Source organism: Otolemur garnettii, unplaced genomic scaffold, assembly GCF_000181295.1.
Source record: "Otolemur garnettii isolate 467f Iridium unplaced genomic scaffold, OtoGar3 scaffold00001, whole genome shotgun sequence".
In the NCBI taxonomy this organism is placed as follows: Eukaryota; Metazoa; Chordata; class Mammalia; order Primates; family Galagidae; genus Otolemur; species Otolemur garnettii.
In genome coordinates this window covers 42,618,602-42,629,129 of record NW_003852396.1, presented here as the reverse complement: position 1 = coordinate 42,629,129, position 10,528 = coordinate 42,618,602, and the positions used below count along the sequence as shown (strand labels likewise).

The 10,528-nt window shown below is 38.1% G+C and overlaps 1 pseudogene; it reads right to left on the bottom strand.

Moving 5' to 3' along the window:
- Positions 1-4,512: 4,512 nt before the first annotated feature.
- LOC100967130 lies at positions 4,513-5,549 on the bottom strand (annotated as a pseudogene).
- Positions 5,550-10,528: the final 4,979 nt, after the last annotated feature.

Sequence of the window (10,528 nt, the reverse complement as noted above, 5' to 3'; positions counted from 1 at the left end):
CTTTTCATGAAGAGGCATTGAATTGAGTCATTTTTGGAATAAATGTACCATTGACAATTCTAATTTTTACTGATCAAAAGATAGATCCTTTTAACTAAAAGCTTTCTAGTAAAAAGAAAAATTTAGAGATCTGTTATTTTAAACAATTGTCTTATTTGTATTAATAGAGAAAGTAAAATAAAGACACATAACGCTGTGACTAGCCTTTAGAATTCTCTTGACAAAACTGAAGAGCAAATACCTTCACTAAAACAAAGATAAGAATCATTTGAATACTGTCCCTACGGAATAACGGCAGAGGCCAACTTACCTTGCAGTCAAATGGCTAAAGTTCTGTCTTTTCATCTCAGCCATCTAGGTTTGATCCCTGGGCAGGAATGAGGCTGTTCTGCTTTTCTATTTGTGTAACTTTCACCATTCACTGATTCTCTTTTCTTCTGTGCACAGCTTTTGCTGCCCTGTATTCTGCCAAGGTATACAGGGCTCTTAGACATTACATATAAATGGTCGGCTAAGAAACTGGGACCCCAGAAAATATGGCTGGACAAACAATATGGGTGACAGCTTGCTTAAGACCAGTGAGACTTTTTTTTTCCCTTAGAACTGCTTTTGTGCCTTTTCAGGATCTTGTAAAACTGTTCTCCACCTCTTTAGAGACGCCTCTTACTTCCTTGATTAAGACATAACCTTAGTTAAGGCCTATTTGTTTCACTGAAAAGGGGACTTCAGTTAAAAGTTCAAAAGCAGCTCGGTCCTCATAGCTCACACTGGGGCTGCCAGGTTCGAACCTGGCCAGGGTTCTGCTAAACAACAATGACAACTACAACAAAAATATAGCTGGGCTGTGGTGGGTGCCTGTAGTCCCAGCTACTTGGGAGGCGGAGGCAAGAGACTCACTTAAGTCCAAGAGTTGGAGGTTGCTGTGAGCTGTGACTCCACAGCACTCTACTGAGGGTGATGTAGTGAGATTGTCTCAAAAAAGAAAAAAAAAGTTCAAAAGCAAAAATGTCACCTGTTTGTCGCAGCTAAATCTGCTCCACTCATCTTCACTGCTCCCTACTCCTTCCTCTTTGCCAATCATGGGGTTTTGGCCAATCGAAGATGGCCAATTGTTTAAGCTGTTTAAGGTAAATGCCCAGCTGTAATCAATCCCACTGTTTCTATACCTCACTCTCATTTTCTGTATGTCATTTTCTTTTTTCTGTGCATGAATCTTTTTCAGTATTGGAGTATGTGTGAAACTGTTCTGGTTCTGGTGCACAATTTTTTTTCAATTTCAGATTAATGTCAGGATACAAGCAATTGGGTTACAATGTTTGCATTTGTTAGGTAGAGTCACTGTGTAGTTGTGTCCCAGGCCCAGGTGTGCCATATACCCTGATATTGTGCCCATTAAGTGGGGGTACATCAATCCCCCTCCCTTCTCCCCTCTCCTCCTTTCTTGCCCCCCATCTTGAATTGAATTTTCTCTTGTGTGGGCATGTATTAGATGATGTACTGGTTTTATATTAGTATTGAGTACATTGGATACTTGCTTTTCCATTCTTGCGATATTTTACTAAGAAGAATGTGTTCCAACTCCAAAAGATGTGTTTCAACTACAAAAGATGTAAAGTTTACGTCTTTTTATGGCTGAATAGTATTCCATGGTATACATGTACCACAGTTTGTTAATCCTTTCCTGGATTGATGGGCATTTAGGTTGTTCCCACATTTTGGTAAATGTAAATTGAGCTGTGATAAACAATCTAGTGCAAATGTCCTTATGATAAAATGATTGTTTTTCTTCTGGGTAAAAACCTAGTGATCGGATTGCAGGATCAAATGGAAAGTCTATTTTAAATTCTTTGAGGATTCTTCATACTTCTTTCCAAAGAGGCTGTATTAGTTTGCAGTCCAACCAAGAGTTCCCTTCTCTCCATTTTGATATAGGTTTCATACAATTAAAATCATAAAGATGTTGCTCCAGAATTTGCAGCTTTGGGACTTTATGATGTGGGCTATTCTCCCTGGGTTTAGGTGATATCTAAGGGTGGTTTTGATTTGCATTTCTCTGATGGTTAGGGATGATGAGCATTTTTTCATATGTTTGTTGACTATTTGTCCATTTTCTTCACAGAAGATTCTGTTCATGTGTTTTGCCCAGTGATGGGATTGTTTGCTCTTTTATTGCTCATTAATTTGAATTCTCTGTATCTCTAGTTATCAACCCTTTGTCAGATTCATAACATGCAAATATCTTTTCCCATAAGGAAAGTTGTGTATTTGCTTTGCTTGTTGTGTCCTTAGATGTGCAGAAGCTTTTCATCTTAATTAAGTCCCATTTGTTTAATTTTGCTGTGATTGCCACCCATTTGTTTATTTTTGTTGTGATTGCCACTGAACTCTTCATAAAATCTTTCCTGAGGCCAACATCTTTCAGAATTTTTCACACGTTTTCTTCTAAGATTTCTATGGTTTCATGCCTTAGATTTAAATCTTTTTTTTTTTTTTGCTTCATTTAGTAACAGTTTAATAGTTTAAATAACAGTTTCTATTTAACATTTTAAGAGGCAGTGCTTAAAGAGTTACAAACATAATATGGTCAATTGGAGTGGTTATGATGACAGATTTCTTATTTGTATTTTTATATTAGGGGATTTATTAGTTTTACTTTTTATAAAAGGCTGTTCATGATTGATATAAAAGATCCAACCCCAATATATTGACTACAAACTATTAAGTACAGTATATAAGTGGGTAAAGTAAGATCATCCCCAAGCAAATTTCTGGGACTTAGAAAGCTTTGATTGAGATCATAGAGATAGAGTTTTAAAGATTTTGTACTGCTCAAATTCAGTGGTGTATCTTGTCCCTCAGATTACTTCTCCTGGAAATACTTCTTATATAAAGTTGGAAAAATCAAAAGCTTTTCTTTAGCATATGAGACAATCTAGAGAGTTCTCTGACTTAAAAAAAACAAAACGAAACAAAAAAAAAACCGAATAATCTGAACAAACAAAAAGTGCTGAATGCTAAAACAAGCAGACTAATAACAAAACAGACAGAATTCTACATCTTCTATTTTCAAGTAAATATTGGCTGTATTCACTGGCTGCAATTTAGAGGGAAAAACCAACCAATCAAATTTGTGGATCTACTGCTAGGATTTGACATTGACTCTGGGGCAGGTGAAGTATATTTAACAAGGAGGTCCAGGCTGCAGTAGAGATTCAGTGGGGAGAGAACTTGTGAGACACCATAAAAATCAGAGGGACCCTCAAAACAGTTATTTTAAGGACAGACCATACTTCTCAGAAGCCAAAGGCACACAAAAATATTCTATTCTACATATCATACATCAATTTTGTATTTCCACATGACCTTAAAGGACACGCAAAGCAAGGTAAGTTTGCATGACTTATAAGATTAAAGTAATTTCTAATTTTCTTTTTTCTGCAGTTTTTGGCCAGGGCTGGGTTTGAACCCACCACCGCTGGCATATGGGGCCAATGCCCTAACCCTTTGAGCCACAGGCACCACCAATAATTTCTAATCTTAAAAAGCCCAAAAGAAAGGAATAAAGATGGACTGACAGACAAAAGAGTATTCTTCAACAACTTTTCTTCATTGTACAGGGAAATCCCCCTGAGGTAAGAATAAGAAAATTTGGCTAAGTTAGAAAATATTTCTAAATTTAACTACATTTTCCCTTAAAATTACATTTGAATTTTGATATAGGTTTCATACAATTATTAAAAATCATAAAGATATTAAGAAGCAATCTAAGGTCTTTTTTTTTTTTTTTAAACAGAGTCTCACTATGTTGCCCTCGGTAGAGCACCGTGGCATCACATCACAGCTACCTCAGATTCTTGGGCTCGAGCAATTCTCTTGCCTCAGCCTCCCAAGTAGCTGGGACTACAAGCATCTGCCACAACACCCAGCTATTTTTTGTTGCAGTTATCATCATTGTTTTAGCTGGCCCTGGCCAGGTTCAAACCTGCCAGCCTCCGTGTTTGTGGCTGGCACCGTAACCCCTGTGCTACAGGCGCTGAGCCACAACCTCAAGTCTTATGTAATTCCTTAATCACCATTACAAACCCTGGTCAGATTGGTCTATGAATGAATGATGTAATAGTTCTTAACTTACAGGGGATCTTGCTAAGCAATGAACATTTTAAAATTGTGATCCTGTTTAACAATAAAAATTATGAACCAGCCTCCTTTCTTCATTCTTTAATGAAGCATGCATGTATACTCAAAGCTTCAAACCACACTTTCCTTTGCCATTTCTCATTAAATGAATTTTTATTTTAGCATTTTTGCAATAGCATCATTTTGTTAGGTTATTATGAAGGAAAGACTATTTTTCCAGTAAACCATCCATATTTTTTACCCCACAGGCTGACTTTACAAAAATCACTTTTATTTATAAAAAATAATATAGGTTTATAATATATTATATAAAAGGAAATAGATTTTAGCACACAGTTATTAAAGACAAAGAATACTTAGAAAAATTCAAATTAATCAGCATGAAAATATACCCCACTGAAGTATACTGACGTATAAAAACATATTGCTTTTGCCATGTGAAAATCTACTGTTTAGTGATTTAGATTTCTTTATTAGGGCTTTTTTCTGAGTTTCATCAAACTGATTAACCTTGAGATCCTTATCACATTCAAGTGGTATTCTCTTGAGGCTTGTTTTTATCTTCATCAGCCTTACTCTTTAATTTCTTATGATGGAGAGATCTCTCCATAAGAGATTCTGATCTTTTTGATTCATTATTTGAGAATACCTGCTCAGCCAGTCTCTTATCTCTTCCTGACAATATATGTTCTTCATCCTTCTTATTGAATGACTTCCTTGCTTCTTGTGTTTCCTTAGCTTTCCTTTCCCTTTCAGCTGGAGTATCTGTCCAGATTGATCGACCTCCGGATTTGTCATTGGCTCTCTCTTGAAAGTTGTTGGCCCAAGACCAAAGTCTTTCATTTCTGGAGGAAGCTCTGTCATCCATAACTCTCTTGTAATTGGTTTAGAAGAATCATCATCTAAGTTTTTCTTTCATTCTCTGGGCTCTTTTTTCAAACTCTGTTGTTAACACAGCAGTTAACTGGTCCTTTTGCAGGCATTGGTCCATTGATGTCCTCATCTTCACTGCTATCTGTTTCCTGTTGTCCTGGATCATCTCTGTCCTTGCCACTTTTCTGTGTAGATTTAATGAAACCAGGTGGCAATGCAGGACCTATTAGAGAATCATCCTGCTTTTTAAATCCAGGAGGAAGGCCTGGTCCAAAAAAGCCATCATCATCATTGTCATCCTGGCTTCTCCTCTGCTTTCTTGCCGTTGGACCCATGTCATCTTCTTCAGAGTCTTCATTTCCTTCTTCATATGAAGAACTACTATCTTCATCTCTGTCTGATGAGTTTGAACTACTACTTTGATAATTAGGGAGCAAAGCTTGTCCTGCAAGTGGGCTGGCCTCCTGCTCCTTGTCTTCTGCTGCCCCATGGGCCTTGAAGCCAGGTGGCAGCACTGGTTCGATGAGGTCGCTCACCATCCACGGTGGCGGACACTGGTCACAGATAAAATTCTGTCCACGCATGTCCAATCTACCCCCAGATTTAAATCTTTTATCCATCTTGAGTCAATTTTTTTTTTTTTTGAGACAGAGCCTCAAGTTATCTCCTTGGGTAGAGTGTTGTGGCATCACAGCTCACAGCAACCTCCAATTCCTGGGCTTAAATGATTCTCTAGCCTCAGCATCCCAAGTAACTGGGACTACAGGCACCCACCACAATGCCCAGCTATTTTTTGCTTGTAGTTGTCACTGTTTGGCAGGCCCAGGCTGGTTTCAAACCCACCATCTCTGGTGTATGTGGCTGGCACCTTAGCTACTTAAACTACAGGAGCTGATCCTTGAGTCAATTTTTAAGTGACAAAAAGTGCTGATCCATTTTCAGTCTTTACATGTCATTATCCAACTCTCCCAGCACCATTTATTTTCTCCAATGTATGCTTTTGTCCCACTGCCCAATCTTTGAATCACTCTTTGCTCAACTAAACTCTGTGAAGTTTAGTTTGGCAGAAGTGACTCCCAAAATAGAGCTCCCAGACCACCAGGGGAACACCCCTTGAACCAAGACCCCTTGGGTCCATTGTTCTCTCAATGCAACTGGGGTTTGTGGATAAGTTCTCTCTCAGATTCTAAAGATCCACTGACTTGTATTTTGAGCTCTCTGAGTTTGTTTGAGGAAATTTTTGATCCTAACTGGGTTCAGAAATCATGACAAAAACTAAACTAGGTCTGGGATAAGATTGGATCCAGGAATTAATTAGCTTAGATCTAATTAGAGGCCTCAAATGCCTGACTGGGTCAGGCAGAGACTAACAGTAAATGATAATATTACAGGGAGGCAAACTCCAACTTTTAGGAATTCACAGAAATTTCTGTGTTGTATCTCTTTGTTTCTTTTTATTATTCATTGGGGTAAGGAAAGATCTTTGCCTGCATTGACCATGGAGATCTGAGAGCTAAAGCCAAGATTCAAGGTAAAAATAGGATCTTGAATTTCTTAAGAACTAGGTACTCTACTTTCCAGCTATGCCTACCTATATATGTGTAAGTATTAGGCTGCTGAAGCAGCAAACACAGAAATGGAAAAATCTTATGAAAGGAAAATTGTTGCCTAGCTAATAATTACTTAAAACAATGAAATAGGCAACTAAAAGATCGATAGTCTGAATAAAAGAAAACAATATTTAAGAGCACCTCTCCCCATTGACAAAAATTGATTCTCATTGGATAAAAGATTTATATTTAAGACACAAAACAATAAAAATTCTAGAAGAGAGTGTGGGGAAAACACTTGAAGATAATAGCCTGGGGAAAAAACTTTATGAGGAAGACCCCCTGCCCCCATCCTAGCAATTGCAGCAACACCAGAAATAAATAACTGGGACTTGATCAAGCTAAAAAGCTATTGCACAGTTAAGGGTACCACAAACAAAGCAAACAGACAACTTTCAGAATGGGAGAAGATTTTTGCATGTTATGAATCTGACAAAGGCCTGATACTAGAATCCACAGAGAACTCAAATTAAATAATAAGAAAAGTGCAAATAACCCTCTCTATAAGTATGCAAAAGATTTGAACAGAAATTTCTCTAAGGATGACAAATGGCCAACAAACACACGGAAAAATGCTCATCTTTAATCATTAGCCCCCATCACAAAGTCCCAGAATACCAGATGCTGATGTGGATGTGGAGATAAGGGAACACTTCTACCCTCCTGGTGGTATTGCAAACTAATACAACCTTTTTTGAGAGAAGTATGGAGACTCCTCAAAGATCTAAAAGTAGACCTTCCATTTGACCCTGCAATCCTAAGTATCTACCCAGAAGAACAAAAATCATTTTACCACAAAGACATTTGCACTACAATGTTTATTGCAGCTCAATTCATAATTGCCAAGTCGTGGAAGCAACCTAAGTGCCCATCAACCCATGAATGGATCAACAAACTGTGGTATATGTATGCCATGGAGTATTATTCAACCATTAAAAAAGATGGAGACTTTACATCTTTTATATCTACCTGGATGGAGTTGAAAAACATTCTTCTTAGTAAAATATTGCCAGAATGGAAAAATAAATATCCAATGTACTCCATACTAATATGAAATCAATATATAAACAATTACATGCTCATAAGAACAATAAAACACTAGTATAGTTCAGTTCAGGGATAATGGGAAGCAGAAGGGGGTGGGGGAAGGATATTTGGCAGAAGTGGGGAGGGCATGGGGTGGGATCTCACCTAATGTGCACATTATGAGGGTGTATAACACACCCCCTGGGTGAGGGGCTCTTCTACAAATGAAACTTTACCCTGGAAGTGAGAACAGTGTAACCTAAAACTTGTATCCTCATATTAGTTTGATTTAATTTAAAAAATTAAAAAAAAAATTCTTTAGGGCGGCGCCTGTGGCTCAAAGGAGTAGAGCGCCAGCCCCATATGCTGGAGGTGGCAGGTTCAAACCCAGCTCCAGCAAAAAACTGCAAAAAAAAAAAAAAAAATCTTTATAAAAGCTATTAGATTTGCTTCTGTCTGTTATGTCTAAATGTCTATGTGTCTATATAGGTCACACGTATGTGATATTTCACTTCCAAAATACATAAATAACTCTAATTAGTTTGAAATGTAAGTGCTTAAATCAAATATTTCACCAAGAAGATAGACATTAACTCAAATGTTTATTTATTTATTTATTTTGCCTGTTTGTTTTTTTGAGACAGACTTTGTCACCGTTGGTAGAATACTGTGGTACTCTTGCCTCAGTCTCCCTTGTAGCTGCGACTACTGGCACCCACCACAATGCCTGGCTATTTTGTTGTTGTTTTTTTGTTTTTTGTTTGTTTGTTTAGTAGGCTTGAACCCACCAGTCCCAGTGCACCCGGCTATTTTTTTAGAGGCAGGGTCTCACCCTTGCTGAGGCTGGTCTTGAACTCCTGAGCTCAAACAATCTACCTGCCTTGGCCTCCCAAAATGCTAGGATACACTCATGCGCCTCAAATGTTTTTTAGTTCAAGTGACTTTAATAATACAGTAATTGGCTCGGCTCCTATAGCTCAACCGGCTAAGGCACCAGCCATGTACACCTAAGGTGGCAGGTTCGAATCCCCCGCCCGGCCCCGCCAAACAACAATGACGGCTGCAACCAAAAAACAGCCGGGCGTTGTGGCGGGTGCCTGAGGTCCCAGCTATTTGGGAGGCGGAGGCAAGAGACTCGCTTGAGCCCAGGAGTTGGAGGTTGCTGTGAGCTGTAATGCCACGGCACTCTACCCAGGGGGACAGCTTGAGGCTCTGTCTCAAAAAATAATAATAATAATAATACAGTAATTGGCCTCTGTTTATCTTTCCTCTCAATTCTGTTGCACCCTAACTGACAATTTCTCTTTACATTCACCTTCAGAGGGAGACAATTAACAAGAACCTAAGTACTTTAGATGCTGTGAGTCTCCTTCAATATTCTCTCGAATTCTCAAAGCTGATTCAGCCTCTGTAACCTTTACCCAGGGATCCGATCTTGTTTAGTCCTTGTTCAGCACGTTGATGATATTTTGCTTTATAAACAAGGTGCTCTCTTACTCTTCCTCATTCTTTTAAAGACTCTAACTAGGTCAAAACTCCAGTAGATACAGACAACTGCTACTTACTTAGGACATAAAATATCTCAGGGCTCTCAAAGGCTCACCCCACAATGCCTTAAGCCAATTTTGTCATAGCCTTCACTAAAGCTTCCACCTTGACAAGAAGAAAAGCTGCCACTATTTACACAGACTCCTAATGTGCTTCTGTCATACAATTAAGACAATTTAGAATTCTTGTAGTTTCTAAACTTCTGCTGACACAGTTATTACCAGTGAGTCTATAATTATCACCCTGTTATGAGCTCTTCACTAAGGAAATGGATATTCTATCCCTAGAAAATGATAGAACAGACAGGAATGCTAAATATGCAGCCAAAAAATGGTCCTCCCTATCCTTTTAACTTATTAACCTGTCTTTATCCCTGTCTGATATTGTTGATAATCAAGCCAAGGCCCCACGATTCAAAAAGGATAGGCAGATACAAAATGGTGCTAAGCAATTATCAGATGGACTGCATTTTGGGCCAAGCAGACTCTCTGTGGGGTCTTCTATTTTAACATTTTCATTTCCACTTACCTCCCATCAGCTGGATATAGGTACAAAATGAGGGATAATTAAGGAATATATTTGTATATACATATAAAAATATGTATAGATAGTTGATACTGCCCTGGTATAGACAATATCTCTGAACAAATTATTTCCCAGCACATTATTTGTAACTCTCGCCAAGTCTCTGGAGGAAAGTAACACTCTCCAGGAAGCCACCAAAGGCCAGGACTAACCTTTTTGGAACTCCAAATTGATTTTATACTTTTACCTCCAGCTTTAGGCTTTTCTCACTGTTTGGTTTTGGTTATTACTTACTTCATTAGTGGATAGACTGTATGTTATCCAACTAGGTGTGCTCATGCTATAATACTGGTTTTAAAAAAAGTAGTAAAATTAGTCCTTGTTTTGATATTCCTTTATGGAGTGAGTCAGAGCAAGGGATTCATTTTACAACAGAAATAAACCACTTGCCTGCAAAGGCTCTGGGGTACTTATTAAAATTTCATGCCCCATATTATCCCCAATTCTCAGGGCAAGTAAAATACAAAATAATAGAAATGAAAAGGACTTTGGACACAGGACTTAAAAGGCCAGAACTGATAACTTGGGCCCTTATAAAAATTTGGAATACTCCAAATAAGGGCATGAATTAATCCCTTTGGTTGTGTTTTGTTTGGTGAAGTACACTTTTTGTTTAATTCCACGCACTTGTTTGATAGTCATTCTTGTTCTCATCACTGTTCAATTACAAAGAGAAAGGTGGTTTAATCTCTTTTGAAATAGTGTTCTACCACCCCATGCCTATTAGCACTTCTAGACCTTGTATTTCG